At 40.7% G+C, this 17,721-nt stretch overlaps 1 non-coding gene across 1 annotated transcript; it reads left to right on the top strand.

The window, feature by feature from the left end:
* Nucleotides 1-6,598: 6,598 nt before the first annotated feature.
* On the top strand, nt 6,599-6,671 carry trnav-aac (transfer RNA valine (anticodon AAC)). The gene has a single exon. It is a non-coding gene; the product is annotated as a tRNA-Val (tRNA).
* The last annotated feature ends 11,050 nt before the right edge of the window (nt 6,672-17,721 follow it).

Below are 17,721 nucleotides of genomic sequence, written 5' to 3' on the forward strand. Positions count from 1 at the left end.
GTGTAATAACATGCTATTTAACAACTTTGTCCAGATATTATCACGTTAGCAAAGGTTTTGTTTTGGCTTTGTGTCGAACTGAGTGAGAGAAGAACGTGATTTACATTGAGTGAGAGTATATGTTAGCTTGATGCTAGCTGAGGTAAAAAAAAACAACTAAAAAAACATTTACGAGTCACACAGACTATCTTTACTGAGTAGCTGACTTGTACTGGATTTTGTCTAGGATATTTTTAATCAAGAATCCATTTGTTAGGGATTTCTGAGTTGGTTTTAGATGTTATTGGTTGTTTTGTGTAAAATTGTGCTCACTAGCTGGTAAACTGGCCGAGCACGCTCAGTCTGGTGAACTTTTAGTGCATACAGTGAGAGAGAGACGATTTTCTGGAGGTGCCACTATCTTAAAGCTGAATGTATTGTTGTCACTTTTCTATAGAGGTAGCGGTATATAGAGAAACATTCAGTTATTTATGGTTTCATATATATGTGTTTCTATTGTATGAATGTGGAATACATTGTGGTTTTCATGTGAAACCGTACACTAAGGCAGGGTTATTTGTGGAACATTTTTGAATTCTGCTTCAGGTAAAGTGCATTTATGTTGTGTAATTTAAAGTGTTCACTTGTTTGATGTGAATATTTTCAAAGTACTAACAAGAAAATAGACAATTGAACAAGAGAGATAAAATGTTATTCAGAATAAAGAAAGCGCCAAAACTTTGCGGACGTAAACTTGCGTCCGTTCTTTTACTATTGCAGGTCACCTCAGCTACACACTTTGTCTGCACACGCATCCATGCATGCACATACACACGGACAAACACACACTAATGTTCTCTCTCTCATGTTTGTCAGCAGTTCATCGTGGCCCTGTCGTTCGCCTCCTTCACCAAAGCTCTGTCAAGGACCTACATGAAGAGTGCCATCACTCAGAGAGACACTTTGACCTGTCCAGCTCTCTCATCGGACTCATAGAAGGCAGCTTTGTGATGGGTATCAACAATAACATTGAGTTTCTTGAGAATTCATGTAGTAAAAACCAGATACAGACTACAGTATGATCCATTTTTTGTGTGGCTCAGTCTGCTCTCAATACTGTCCAGTTTTATAGTTGTTCCTATTAATTGATTGACTGGCTTTTGTCCATGACTCTACTGTCAAACCCCCTAACATTGTTTTATTTGATGCTGTGTTGTTGCAGTCTAGTATCCAAAGTGACATGCCATTTTTAGTTGAAAAAAAAACTGTTTATAATTTGTTATTCCTGACTACTGTAGTGTTGTGGTTTCTTGCAGGTAACCTGCTGTTCCTGGCTGTCGTCAGCCATTTTGGGGCGAAGCTGCACCGGCCCAGGCTCATTGCTATGTTTCCTCATGGCTGTAGGATCCTTCCTCACAGGCCTGCCACACTTCTTCATGGGACGGTAAAACAACTGAAATAGTGGTTAAACTTGTACTTGTACTGGTTAAACTTGTACTTGTAGAGATACTCCAATGCGGAGGATAGTTTCACTTTAGAAATAAAGAAATGTATCCAGTTGTTGATTAATCTCAGTTAACTTCGAACTAAAGTCTTGCGTAATTGATCAGCTGCTTGATTATGTTTTGGGGCCATACATGTTAAGAGAAGGGATTAACTTGTTATGGCTGCAATCCTGTTAACGGGATTAGTGTCATCAACAAACGCTGAATAGCATATCGCTACAGTCAATAAATATTACTAAAAATATTTATATTCGTGAAATCACAAGTGCAATATAGGATAACACAGCTTAGCCTTTTGTTAATCCACCTGTCAGATTTGGACATTTTGATCGTCGTATGGAGTAGACCAAAGCGCAGCGTGGTTAGAATACATTCTTCTTTATTAAATGAAGAACATGAGAACACTTAAACAAAAACAACAAAGACCGCTATATAAACAATGTGCTAACGTGCAACATAACATAGACAATATCCCACGAAATACCCAAAGAAGATGGCTGCCTAAATATGGTTCCCAATCAGAGACAACGATAAACACCTGCCTCTAATTGAGAACCAATCTAGGCAACCATAGACCAACATAAACACCTAGATGAAAACAACCCCATAAATCTACAAAAACCCCTCAGACAGTACAAACACCCTAGAATAAGACAAAAACACACATATCACCCATGTCACACCCTGACCTAACCAAAATAATAAAGAAAACAAAGAATACTAAGGTCAGGGCGTGACGTTATGTTTTACAGTGAAAGCAATCCAAGCGTTTGTGTAAGTTTATCAATCGCTCGATGAAACATTATGTACACTTAGCATCAAGTAGCTCGGTTATTTTTATATCCAAAACACCTCCGTTTGTTTGGCGCGTTATGTTCAGAAATCCACAGGAAAGAGCGGTCACGACAACGCACACAAATTCCAAATAGTTTCCATAATGTCCACAGAAACATGTCAAACGTTTTTTATAATCAATCCTCAGGTTGTTTTTAAAATATATAATCGATAATATATCAATTGCAAATGTCTTTCACAGTAGGAGAGGGAAAAGCAATAGCTGTCCAAACTCTGTTGTGCGAGCAAAACTCATGTCACCACTTGCCGCAATGTTATCTTTCTGGCTCATTTTTCAAAATAAAAGCCTGAAACTATGTCTGAAGACTGTTGACACCTTGAGGAAGCGATAGGAAAAGGAATCTGGTTGATATCCCTTTAAATGGAGCAAAGGGAGGCTATGGAACATGAAGTTTTCAAAATAGAAGCCACTTACTGTTTTGATTTTCCGCAGGGTTTCGCCTGCAATATCAGTTCTGTTATACTCACAGACAATTACCCCACTCTTCCACCAAGGCACCTGCAAGTACTCAGACATTTCTGGGGGGAATAGCCCTAGCTCTCACCCTCCAATGCAACAGGTCCCAGATGTGCTCAATGGGATTGAGATCCGGGCTCTTCACTGACCATGGCAGAACACTGATATTCCTGTCTTGCAGGAAATCATGCACAGAACGAGCAGTATGGCAGGTGTCACTGTCATGCTGGAGGGTCATGTCAGGATGAGCCTGCAGGCAGGGTACCACATGAGGGAGCAGGATGTCTTCCCTGTAATACACAGCGTTGAGACTGCCTGCAATGACAACAAGCTTAGTCCAATGATGCTGTGACACACTGCGCCAGAACATGATGGACCCTCCACCTCCAAATCGATCTCGGTCCAGAGTACAGGCCTCGGTGTAATGCTCATTCCTTCAACGATAAACGTAAATCCGAGCATCACCCTTGGTGAGACAAAACCGCGACTCGTCAGTGAAGAGCACTTTTTGGCAGTCCTGTCTGGTCCAGCGACGGTGGGTTTGTGCCCATAGGCGACACTGTTGCCGGTGATGTCTAATGAGCACCTGCCTTACAACAGGCCTACAAGCCCTCAGTTCAGCCTCTCAGCTTATTGCGGAAAGTCAGAGCACTGATGTAGGGATTGTGCATGGGAAACAGTGTTTAAACCCTTTACAATGAAGATCTGTGAAGTTACTTGGATTTTTAACGAATTATCTTTGAAAGACAGGGTCCTAAAAAAGGGTTGTATATATAGTTTATAGTTTATATATATATATATAGTATTTACAAATTCACCACATTTGTGATTTTATATGGGAATCAAAAAGCTTTCATTAATGTTCACCATGTGCTGATGTGCTCAGCACTGTCAACTGACCCCATTATGACATCACAATGTAACGGAAGCCTTGCCATGATATCATTGCTGTTTCCATCTGACAAACAAAATTTAATTTCCACTCATTTCATGATAGATCTCTCACAGAGATAGGTTAAGTTCTTATTTTGAGAGTGTTAATATTTATCATCAATGGCTTATCGAGGGAGAAAATCAAGTGAGTTTGACAAACTGCAGAAGGAGAACTCACAGATGAAGAGCGTCATCGAAAACTTGAGGAAGCAAAACATGGCTTTAAACCAACAGGATGACCAGGACAAGTTTTGTAAGGCTTATCAGTTTTTCAAACGTTTTTCCAAAAATATCACTGTTTATTTTGTGGTTTCATAGACATACAGTAGGCCTACATCCATAAAATCTTTCTTTTTTATGACACACTGTAGAATCTATTTTGCCAACTTCACTTCTATTCTATACATTTCATACTGTACCATTGTGATCCAGGGCTATCAGGAGAGCTACCCAATCCCAGAGGGCCATCGAGCTGAGAGAGAGGCCATGGAAGCAAAGCAAAGAAAGAAAAGTGCTACCCATGAGAATTATGTCTGGACTGCTCTCATCGGGGTTGGCAGCACCTTCCCGCACCACTTCATCCCCTCTATTCAGTGCATTCCGCGGCCGAAAGCTCCACCAAGGCCTTTGCCATGAAGGCTTGAACACATAGCTCTGGCCCCACTGAAGAACGTGGTGGGGGTGGACGGAGCCCAAGTTCGACCCAGATCTCACTCTCTGGAGTCCATCCAGGTAAATACATTATTCAGCAGCAGTAACGTGTAGCCTGTTCCCGTCCCTCCCACTGGAGCTACCTCCAAGAGGGGCAAGAAGAAGAAGGGCAGGCGGGAAGTCAAAGCCCTGAAAGGACAGGCGGACCAGGGCTGTGCTGACAACAACGGACCCATTGACCTGATGGAGGAGGTGAGGGACATCGAGGCTCACCTGAAGGAGGAGGCCTGAAAGGTAGGATGGACTTCGAATTTATTGTAAATGTGAAAATTTGCAGTTCAGAATTATTCTTGGACTGATAAATTGCCAAAACAGATAGTTGTTCCATGTCTTAAAATCAAATCAAACTTTTATTTGTCACATGTGCCGAACACAACAAGTGTAGACCTTACCGTGAAACCAACAGTGCAGTTCAAGAAGAGTTTTAAGAAAATATTTACCAAATAAACTAAAGTAAAAATGAATAATAATTAAAGTAACACAATGACATAACAATAACGAGGCTAAATACAGGGGGTATCGGTACCGAGTCAGTGTGTGGGGGTACAGGTTAGAAAGGATACTCTTTTTGACAGCATGATAGAGTCGATCCTAGAATACAGGATCTCTCTGTGTATTAGTTTATGTATATACTAGTTCTATATGTATTTCTATGATGGGAGCATTCTTTTCTGGTCTACGCCAAAGGTGGTACATGAGGTGAAGGCCATGGGCAGGAGAAGTTTGGGCTCGGACATGTCCATGGGGCAAATAGCCACCAGCTCTCTGGGAAGCCTGAGTGGATATGAACACCCCAGCGGAGCGCTGTGACTACTTGGATGTTGGGACCCCGGTCAAGTCGCGTGACAGCCCACCCAGGCCTGCTCCCCCTCCTACCAAGTCCAGGAGCAAACAGCCCCAGCCTATAAGGTTCCTTAGCATGCCAAAGGCTGCCATCGGCTCAGGTCAGTCCATCTCATGTACTCACACTAATGTAAATAAGACAGGGAGATGAAGCTAGGTAGAGTGATAGAAAAACAGTAGGAAGGGAAGGGACACATTTTTCCACACTTGATTTGCCTGTTTCACAGTGAGATAACCTTTACTCGAGGCTAATTGGACCCTTCTTCTGAGCAGGGTGAGCACCAAAAATATATGTGCTAAATTTAAAATGATATATAAATATTTATTATTATATTTATTATTATTTATTTTTTAACCTTTTTATTTAACTAGGCAAGTAAGTTAAGAACAAATTCTTATTTTCAATGACGGCCAAGGAACAGTGGGTTAACTTTTGGAAATTTGAATTTATGCAATTAATATCTGTAAAATTTGGTTTACTCCTTGCTGATAGTTCTTGCAGACATTTCTGTAGTGTGTAGTGGTTATCATGTTCGAAACCGGGTGGATAAGTGCTCTTTGTCGTATGCAATAATTACCGTAGTTGTAATAGAGATTTTTTTTCATAAATGCCTCATTTTAGAAATTTTAATTCATGCAATGAATATCTGTGAAATTCAGTTTACTCTTTCGTGACAATTCAAGTAGCAGTTTCTGTATTTTAGTGGTTATCACGTACACTTAACACGCGAAAGTTCCCCGGTTTCATCCTGGGTGGAAACAGCGCTAATTGACTCATGCAATAATTTCCATAATTGTAAAGGAGAATTATTTTTGTCATAAATGCCTTTCTTTGGAAATTTGAATTTATGCATTGCATATCTGTAAAATTTGGTTTAGTCCTTGCTGATAGTTCTTGCAGAAGTTTCTGTAGTGTAATGGTTATGACGTTTGCTTAACATGCGAAAGGTCCCCGGTGGAAACAGTGATCTTTTTCACATGCACAATTACCGTAGTTGTAAAAGAGACTTATTTCCATAAATGACTAGTTTTTGAAATTTTAATTCATGCAATGAATATCTATAAAATTTGGTTTAGTCCTTGCTGATAGTTCTTGCAGAAGTTTCTGTAGTGTAGTGGTTATCAGGTATGCTTAACATGTGAACGTTCCCCGGTTTCATCCTGGGTGGAAACAGGTCTCTTTGACACATACAATAATTACCATATTTGGAACAGAGAAATCTTCTTGTCAAAAATGCCTTCCTTTGGAAATTTGAATTTATGCAATGAATATCTGTAAAATTCGGTTTACTCCTTGCTGATAGTTCTTGCAGAAGTTTCTATAGTGTAGTGGTTATTACGTTCGCTTAACACGCGAAAGGTCCCTGGTTAGAAACCGGGTGGAAACAGTGCCCTTTGTCACATGCTATAATTACCATAGTTGTAATAGAGATTTCTTTTCATAAATGCCTCATTTTAGACATTTTTATTCATGCAATGAATATCTATAAAATTTGGGTTTACTACTCCTTGCTGATAGTTCTTGCAGAAGTTTCTGTAGTGTAGTGGTTATGACGTTTGCTTAACATGCTAAAGGTCCCCGGGTGGAAACAGTGATCTTTTTCACATGCAATAATTACTGTAGTTGTAAAATAGACTTATTTCCATAAATGCCTAATTTTAGACATTTTAGTTCATGCAATGAATATCTGTAAAATTCAGTACGCTTAACACGCGAACGTTCCCCGGTTTTATCCTGGGTGGAAACAGGGCTCTTTGACACATACAATAATTACCATATTTGGAACAGAGAAATCTTCGTGTCAAAAATGCCTTCCTTTGGAAATGTTAATTTATGCAATGAATATCTGAAAAATTTGGTTTCCCAAGTGTCAATTTATTTTAAAAATAATAATAATTCAAAAACGTATCACCCCCTAAAAAAGTGCTTTCTGGACCGTTTTTTTGAAATTCTTTAGATATTTTTTTGTCAATTATACATGTATAACAACTGTATGAACATACCTTTGTCATATTTGAGTGAGTTGTCCATAAGGCGCATGTTTTGTCCATTTGCAATATGCTATCATAGGAAGTCAAAAGTCAGTGAACCATTGCCAAATGCAATAAGAAATGTCCAAATGCAATATCAAGATGTTATGTCCATTTGCCATATATGATCATAGGACGTTGGCTTCTAAACCCAAAAGTCAGTGAACCAAATTGCATTTGTACTGTCCAAATGGTATATATCACTATGTTAAGCCCTGAATCAACCTAGGTCCATTTGTCTTGTATGATGAGAGAGAAGAGGGACTCTGTCATTTTTGAAAATTATTTTTTGAAAAATGTCCAAAATGACCAGGGTTCGCCCCCTATTGGATGGGCACGGGTGGGGGGGTGGTCCCCAGCCATGGAGCCCTTGCACCCTCCAGAGGCATTCAAAACCATTTAAAAATGTGCTCCTGGAGACCAGTTCCAATCACCAGGCGCACGGCTCTCCATTTGCAATATGTTTCAATGGGCATTTACCATCACCAATTTGACATGCTCAAAAATACTGCAGAATTACAAAATTGACTGGCCCGATGAACTCATGATGGCTGGGAAGTGATAGTGGTTCCTCTCTATCGCTCGTTGTGTTGATTTCTTCATGTCCATTTGGTGATGGTTTTTCACTGTTTAAACATATTGCAAATGTACAAGTCAGCCAGCAAGAGTGTCCATTAGTCAATTAGATATCATTCTGACACCAAACCCACTTTTTCCAACATGTTTAGAAGCCAACTATCACATATTTCAGAGCAGGCCCAAAATTCACAGCTCTTTCTGTTTAAACCATAATAAAAACATAAAACACATAGTTACGTTCTCGCTGCTGATCCAGTTCTGACATTATGTGTAGGCCTATGTGAGGCGACCCCGAATCCCGAGTTTCGGCTCAATAGGTCATTTGGAGCTCAAGCAGCGACCTTAATTGGTGCTGACAATCCACATTTTCCAGGCGTTGCTACAGGGTCCTTGAATGCGCTATCAGACAAACGTTAGGGTCCGTCTCTATGGACCGAGGCGGTTTCAATGCACCTAGTCTTGTGACTGGGACTTTTCTAAATGTCATAATTTTCTTGATTGTCAAAATGAATTAAAGTTATTACAAATGTACAAGGCTGTTTCTCAGTCTGAGAACCTTCTAGAGCCACAACTCGACTTGAGCTCTAGAACAGGTTTCTAAGGTTTCAGAGCTCTAGGTCTGATGGTTCTTTGATTGTTTCGAATGAAGGTAACTATTGCAGGCTCTGTGTCTGTAAGCCCCACCCTGTCAGTGTGTGTGTGTGTGTGTGCGTGTGCGTGTGCGCGTGCGTGCGTGCGTGCGTGTTTACAGTTCACGAGGGTTGCCTAATCACATATATAAAGTTTTGGAAAGATCTGACCTTTTTAACCCTTCGAAACAGCCACTACGACCCCAATTTAAGGCACGTCCGGTTGGTACAGGAAGCTGAAAGTAAACACATACAGTGCCTTGCGAAAGTATTCGGCCCCCTTGAACTTTGCGACATTTCAGGCTTCAAACATAAAGATATAAAGCTGTATTTTTTTGTGAAGAATCAACAACAAGTGGGACACAATCATGAAGTGGAACGACATTTATTGGATATTTCAAACTTTTTTAACAAATCAAAAACTGAAATTGTGCGTGCAAAATTATTCAGCCCCTTTACTTTCAGTGCAGCAAACTCTCTCCAGAAGTTCAGTGAGGATCTCTGAATGATCCAATGTTGACCTAAATGACTAATGATGATAAATACAATCCACCTGTGTGTAATCAAGTCTCCGTATAAATGCACCTGCACTGTGATAGTCTCAGAGGTCCGTTAAAAGTGCAGAGAGCATCATGAAGAACAAGGAACACACCAGGCAGGTCCGAGATACTGTTGTGAAGAAGTTTAAAGCCGGATTTGGATACAAAAGATTTCCCAAGCTTTAAACATCCCAAGGAGCACAGTGCAAGCCATAATATTGAAATGGAAGGAGTATCAGACCACTGCAAATCTACCAAGACCTGGCCGTCCCTCTAAACTTTCAGCTCATACAAGGAGAAGACTGATCAGAGATGCAGCCAAGAGGCCCATGATCACTCTGGATGAACTGCAGAGATCTACAGCTGAGGTGGGAGACTCTGTCCATAGGACAACAATCAGTCGTATATTGCACAAATCTGGCCTTTATGGAAGAGTGGCAAGAAGAAAGCCATTTCTTAAAGATATCCATAAAAAGTGTTGTTTAATGTTTGCCACAAGCCACCTGGGAGACACACCAAACATGTGGAAGAAGGTGCTCTGGTCAGATGAAACCAAAATTGAACTTTTTTGGCAACAATGCAAAAAGTTATGTTTGGCGTAAAAGCAACACAGCTCATCACCCTGAACACACCATCCCCACTGTCAAACATGGTGGTGGCAGCATCATGGTTTGGGCCTGCTTTTCTTCAGCAGGGACAGTGAAGATGGTTAAAATTGATGGGAAGATGGATGGAGCCAAATACAGGACCATTCTGGAAGAAAACCTGATGGAGTCTGCAAAAGACCTGAGACTGGGACGGAGATTTGTCTTCCAACAAGACAATGATCCAAAACATAAAGCAAAATCTACAATGGAATGGTTAAAAAATAAACATATCCAGGTGTTAGAATGGCCAAGTCAAAGTCCAGACCTGAATCCAATCGAGAATCTGTGGAAAGAACTGAAAACTGCTGTTCACAAATGCTCTCCATCCAACCTCACTGAGCTCGAGCTGTTTTGCAAGGAGGAATGGGAAAAAATGTCAGTCTCTCGATGTGCAAAACTGATAGAGACATACCCCAAGCGACTTACAGCTATAATCGCAGCAAAAGGTGGCGCTACAAAGTATTAACTTAAGGGGGCTGAATAATTTTGCACGCCCAATTTTTCAGTTTTTGATTTGTTAAAAAAGTTTGAAATATCCAATAAATGTCGTTCCACTTCATGATTGTGTCCCACTTGTTGTTGATTCTTCACAAAAAAATACAGCTTTATATCTTTATGTTTGAAGCCTGAAATGTTGCAAAGTTCAAGGGGGCCGAATACTTTCGCAAGGCACTGTATCATCATTGGGGTAGGCTTTTACAGAATCCTGGGTGGTCAGGGCTCCACAGTGCCAGCATTTCACTCACTTGTAAATCAAAATAGTCAAGTATGATCACATTTACAGTAAAATACCTGCTGCAGTAACTGTATTTGTGCTGTTTTGTTTCATAGCTGGTAAATGACTCGCATAAAGTCAAAGCACCACGAATTCTATATATCCCACCTTGTGCTGCAACACTGTCTGGCTGGGGGTTGTGCACACATGAAGATCTGAGTGAAAGATACATTTTTAGAAGCGCTGCGCACAGGAATAAAAGTTGGTCTAATTTACTTGAAACTCAAGACTACTGGAGGGAGACTTGGTCCTTGTGTTTCTTGGCTATTTACATTGTTTTGTTCACAGTCTACGTTGTTTTTCAATGTTTGAGTTTCAACTGCTAGGGAAGAGAAGACAAAGCTGCTACTAGTCAGACTCAATCTCACAGTTAGTGGTGGGGAGTCGACTTCAAAAGAATCGAGTCCATCCACTCACGGTGTCAACTACAATTTGAGTGTCAAACTTGGCGGAATGGACTCCTCGACTCCTAAGATGTAGTATTTTCTGCAACGGAGGAAACTATTTTCCATGGTTTACTTCAACAGCACAAACTCTCGCATCTTTCACAGCAAAGAAAGACGGAGTTAGTGTCACGCCTTGGTCTTAGTATTTTGTGTTTTCTTTCTTTATTCGGTCAGGCCAGGGTGTGACATGGGTTATTGTGGTGTGTTTTTTGTCTTGGGGTTTTGTGGGGTGTCTAATTAGTCTATGGCTGCCTGAGGCGATTCTCAATCAGAGTCAGGTGATTTTCGTTGTCTCTGATTGGGAGCCATATTTAGGCAGCCATATTCTGTGAGTGTTTCGTGGGTGATTGTTCCTGTCTTTGTGTTTGCACCAGTTAGGGCTGTTTCGGTTTTCACTTTTCATTATTTTGTAGTTTCCGCTTGTATTGTTTTTCCTTTAAAAATTATATCATGAATCATCATCACGCTGCATTTTGGTCCGATCCTTGTTCTACCTCTTCATCAGAGGAGGAGATAGAAGAACGGCGTTACAGTTAGCAATGGAGAGAGAGAGACCAACCGAAGAGAAATGCACACTATCATTTTTCATAGCGAAGAGAAAGGGGAGCAGGCGAGGGAGAGTGAGGATCGGGGCAGGCAGAGAGACAGTCAACCTTGTGCATAGGGTATATCAGTGGTTCCTAACTTTTTGGTTATTGTACCACCAACTGAATTTAGCCTTGCCCGGAGTACCCCTGAAGTACCCCCATGTGCATTTTACCAGTAAGCCTATGGTCTCAAGTACCCCCTGTGGTTATGTGGTTAGGCCAAGAACCCTCAGGGGTCCTAGTACCCCTGGTTGGGAACCACTGGGCTATACTGTATGTGCCCCTCTCACCAGGCTCGAATACGACTCTCACATTATTAACTCATGTAGAGTATCTCAACAGCATGGTATGTTAGGTGAGAAGGACATCTCCAATAAGAATCCCTATTGTAAACTGTCTAGGGTGATGACAATAGGGTATTAACTAGAGGTCGATCGTTTAATCTGAATGGCCGATTAATTAGGGCCGATTTCAAGTTTTCATAACAATCGGAAATCGGTATATTTGGGCGCCGATTTTGCCGATTAGAAAAAAATATATATATTTTTTCTTTACACCTTTATTTAACTAGGCAAGTCAGTTAAGAACACGTTCTTATTTACAATGACGGTCTAGGAACGTTGTAGAACAACAGATTTTTACCTTGTCAGCTGGGGGGGATCTAATCTTGCACCCTTACGCTCTAACCACCTGATTACATTGCACTCCACGAGGAGCCTGCCTGTTACGCGAATGCAGTAAGCCAAGGTAAGTTGCTAGCTAGCATTACATTTATCTTATAAAAAACAATCAATCAACGACTGTCGTTGCTCCAATGTGTACTTAACCATAAACTTCAATGCCTTTGTTAAAATCAATACACATGTGTATATTTTTAAACCTGCATATTTAGCGAAAAAGAAATCCAGGTTAGCAGGCAATATTAACCAGGTGAAATTGTGTCATGGTATAATAACGTTATGCAACAGTTTGGGCCGCCTGGCTCTTTGCAAACTAATTTGCCAGAATTTTACATAATTACGACAAAACATTGAAGGTTGTGCAATACTTAGACTCATGGATGCCACCCGTTAGATAAAATACGGAATGGAATAAACGTTTTGTTTTCGAGGTGATAGTTTCCGGATTTGACCTAAGGCTCGTATTTCTGTGTGTTTATTATAGTTAAGTCTATGATTTGATATTTGATAGAGCAGTTTGACTGAGGGGTGGTAGGCAGCAGGAGGCTCGTAATAGTCAAACGTATATGGTTTAGAGAGAGATAGTCGACGTGTTATAATTCCTGCAATAACTTGCGGCTGAACTTGAAAGAGGTTCCTTCGTTATTTTACCGTTCATGTCTTCCATAGAGAATGTCTTGATCTACTTCAAACAAGGGTATTACATGTATCTTGGTTATCTGTAAAATCTATTGTTGGAGAAATTACGGACCATATAAAAAACTGTTGGTCACTAAATCCGGCTAGAAGGACCAAGTAAAAAATGGTTGGCTGGAATGCCCTCACCCGTCTGAGCGGTCGGCTGTGAATGCCTTCACCCACTATATACAGTAGCAACACGCACAGACAGCTGTGTGTTATGTGTTAGGCTATTAGTTGGTTGTGTTGTACTTACCAGTACCTAGTACGTCTGGGCTTCAAAAGAGAAGGTTTGTAGGGTATCTTTCATTTATTTGGCGTGGGCTATGGCCAAACAGTAGCCTGTGTAAAGTTGGGTTAATAAACGGTCAATTCATTAACTCAATCCTCTGTCTGGACAATTGTTCCTTTATGATCTAGTCTGGTCATTACAATACTTATAACTGATTGGTTTGGTTCTGTCCAGGTTTCAATGGAAATATGGGCGAGGTCTGTTTATATATTTTTTTGTGGGGGACTTCTACTTAAGCACTTCCGGCCAGTAGTTCGCAGCTAGCTAGCTAACTAACTCGCATAACTTCCCAAACATGGATTCATGCAAAACAAGCATTTAATGTTCGGTAATGGGATGCCACAATAACTGGCAGAAACGGAAGCTGTTCATGGAGCAGGAAGGTTTTGACCACTAAACTATTTTGAGATTGGAGTGCAGTTGTGCAGCTGTGCACCTTTTGATTTGCACCCACCTCCTATGGATGAGGAGTCTTTTCGGCTTTGGCTCAAACCATTGAACTTCAAGAAACCACCAAACCGACTTTATGTGTGTTCTTATCACTTGGTGGACAAGAGACCGACTGAAGAGCATTCTTTCCCTGAGAAGTGACTAGCCTAGATGCTCCAGTTAGGCTGGACTCAAACTTTTTAACAATGCTTTTTTCTGATAAAAAAAAAACAAGTTCATTGCATCCGCCGTGGAGCCCAGTTTCATAATATTACCATATCCCAGCTTCTTGCCGTAGTTTTTAAATAATCAACAAAAAAACAGGCCTTATTTTAGGGCATTTTTTCACCCGTCCAGCTCCAGTTCTATGCCCAGCCCATTGTTCTACGTCACAATGCCTGCTTCACTATTGTTGGCATTGAGACCTGCCCACGTTGTAACGTAAACAACAAAAAATTGTTCATGGAACTCTGAGGTCGTCCCATTGTTTCCTATAGGGGAAATATACAGTTGAAGTCGGAAGTTTACATACACCTTAGCCAAATATATTTAAACTCAGTTTTTCACAATTCCTGAAATTTAATCCTAGTAAGAATCCCCTCTCTTAGGTCAGTTAGGATCACCACAAATACTCCCGATATAACAGACTTAAGCCTAGCCCCCCGAAACATAAACTACTGCAGCATAAATACTGGAGGCTGAGTCAGTAGAGGACGGGAGACACTGTGGCCCAATCCGACGATACCCCCGGACAGGGCCATAGAAGCAGGATATAACCCTACCCACTTTGCCAAAGGACAGTCCCCACACCACTAAAGGGATATCTTCAACCACCAACTTACCATCCTGAGACAAGGCCGAGTGTAGCCCACAAGGAACTCCGCCACGGCACAACCCAAGGGGGGGCGCCAACCCAGACAGGAAGATCACGTCAGTGACTCAACCCACTCAAGTGACGCACCCCTCCTAGGGACGGCATGGAAGGGCACCAGTAAGCAAATTGATCTAAAACAACCCCACGACATTTTTTTAATTGTACATAAAACATGGCTACAAAGAATGAAACGAGCTCACGAATTGTAAAACGTCCACGTACTATAATATACATCCACTATACTTTTAGTTTTGGAACTTATGATGATATACCCTGGAGGTCGGGACCCACAGGGCAGGTGCCCTGCGTGCCCATTCAGTAATCTGGCCCTGATCATCAAGTTAAACCACAGGTATTGTTGTTACACATCCTCACACTGTCTTGGAGGATACTGAGACTGTAGCCAGCTTCCATTTTACCTCATTTTATTGTCCAAAGAATGTTCTCATAGTCCAGAAGTATTGGATGAAAATCCACAATGTTGGTGCCATACAGGAGCACTGACCAATCTGCCTCCAAAAGAGGACTGCTGGTTTTGAGGATGGTGTGGAGGTCAGTGGTTGATGATCTGAGCACCCCCTGAGATGGTGAGTATAGTTTCAGTAGACCACTATTGAGCTGGCAGATCAGATGGGAGCTTCGAGGAAAGGTAATTTCGTGCTTTGAATGTGGTTCATATGACCTTATAGTGGATTCAAGACTTGGACAAGGAGTCAATGCAGTTTAAAAGATATATTTACATGGGGGTTTGGATGATAGTGTCAAATTTCTTAGAATGAACTAAAATATTGGAGTTTGGGGACTGGAGGGGATAATAGTCAAGTTGGGAAATATTCAGATATTCCTGTTGAAAAAGAGAAAAGACAGAAAGATATAATCTTACAGTATATTAAATTCATCCCATTGGGCAAAACCTGGTTGAATAAACGTTGTTTCCACCTCATTTCAACAACAACAAAAACTCTATGTGATGATGGTGAATCACAGAAGAAAACACAATTGGATTTTTTTCACCCACCTTTTAACCAACATTTTTGGTTGATTTCACATTTTGGTTGAGTTCCCAAATGTTATATCAAAACTAGACATTGAACTGATGTCTGTGCCCAGTGGGATTGGATTTCTGTAATCATATCAGCTCATTTGTCACACTTCTAATAATCTAGAGAGAATCTACTTTTCTTTGAGGTTAACCTTTGAGATGACCTCCCTCAAGGATTCTCTTTCTTTCCTCAGAGCGAATTTGTCCCACATTTTAGCAAAGTCGCCATTGGTGGCCACGTTTCTCAAGATATTGCGACCATGATGCCTGTGGACAAAGATATTAATATCATCTTAAATGTGTAACATATCAAATCATTTCTGCTGTCTGTGATTAAAAACAGTACTCAATTGATGGCAACCTGAGAAAAAATAAGACATACATTAGGTAGAATTTGCAAGAGGGTCGTTTGAGTAATGCACCGCATTACCTGATCTACGAATCATCTCAACAATATAACAACTGGGTATTAACCGTTCGTTATTATGAAAATCTTAGCGAATCTGCACAGCACTTAGCTCAGGCCGACCACTGTGATCAAGTAGGATTGTCTTCATTAGACACCAAACAGAAGGAAGGAAACTGAACTGGACTCATTTACATTTGTAATTTTTACCCCAATTTAGTGGTATTCAATTGATAGTGACAATCTTTTCCCATCGCTGTAACTCCCGTAAGGACTCTGGAGAGGTGAAGGTCGAGAGCCGTGCGTCCTCCGAAACACAACCCAGCCAAGCCGCACTGCTTCTTGACACAATGCCCGCTTAACCTGGAAGCACCAATGTGTCGGAGGAAACACCATACACCTGGTGACCGTGTCCGTGCATTGCACCCCGCAGGAGGTCACTAGTTGGCGATGGGAGAAGAACATCCCTGCCGGCCAAACATCCCGGCTAAGCTTTCATCTTTTTAACTTTCAAACCCACATGAGTGCCTGGACTTGGATTTTCCTATGCCACGTAGAACTTATTTTTGTTCATAATTTTTCCTTTTTGTTTTCAATTACTATTTCCCTCCAAGAGAACCTGTGGTTGTTTTGGAATACCTAAAATCTGCAATTCAATCCATGACACGCTTTAGCATAGATGCTGTAGACAGCCGACAATGTGGCTTTTAAAGTCAATTTCAATTTGTATTTGTGTAAAACACTGCAGATGTTGACTCTAGACTAAATTACCTTTAAAAGCTGCATTGTCGGCGATCTAGTGCTATAGCGAGGCATGGATTGAATCCCGGCCTTAACTGTTATGTTGAAGCAAGCTACTTTACAGGAGGAACTTCCCACCTGACTTCCTGTGCAGGGTCCACAGCCGATTTACTGACGGCAATCAAGAAACGGTCAGTGAGGCCTTTCTTCCCCGACAGGAGACGAGCCGTCCCCATGACCTCAGCCAGTCTCTCCAGGTGCTGAGCAGTGCAGCTCCTCACCGCAGCGTTACGATGGCTGAGGAAGGAAAAACAGAGCACATCAGTTACATGTCATAGAGATACATGAGTTAGGAGATGAATGATAATGGATTGTATTGATGAAGTCTCATCGATGGATCAAAATGTTCGGTAAGGCTTTGTATTAAGGTCCCCTTAATATACCATTAATAAACTGTTTGTAAAGAGTTTACTTACCATTAATTAATCATTATTCCTACATTTGAAAATGTCAAGAAATCTATAAAGTTATTTACACATTTATAAATGCTATTTTAAATGATTTGTTCATGATTTATCAGATAATTAATAAGGTGTTTGATCATAGTATGTTCACAATTTGTAAATGATTAATAATGTACTACTAATGTACTATAAACCAGTTACAAAGGAGTTATTGTCAAGGCATTTGTTAATGGTTGATTAATGGTTTGACTCACCATTTATATACATATTTATAAATGTATTTTTAAATGTCACAAATGGTGTATTTATTAATGAGTGCATTTATGAATGTGAGTACATGCACTTACTAATACCTCAAATGCCTTACTAATAGCCGCTCATCTAAAATGTTCACTATATATACACTTCATAAAGGTTTATAAATTACTTGTTACTCCCCAAAGGCTAGCACACATCAGTAGACAGTACCTCTCCACCAATGGCTAAAAATAATCTAAGTAACGCAATGGTAAAATAAGAAGTACACAACACAAGGAAGTATAAGACATAACAAAAAAATCTGATTCCATTAAAATGTGACTTCTAGCGTTGGGGTGAGT

The sequence above is a fragment of the Oncorhynchus keta genome, chromosome 33 (genome assembly GCF_023373465.1).
Source record: "Oncorhynchus keta strain PuntledgeMale-10-30-2019 chromosome 33, Oket_V2, whole genome shotgun sequence".
Taxonomy (NCBI): domain Eukaryota; kingdom Metazoa; phylum Chordata; class Actinopteri; order Salmoniformes; family Salmonidae; genus Oncorhynchus; species Oncorhynchus keta.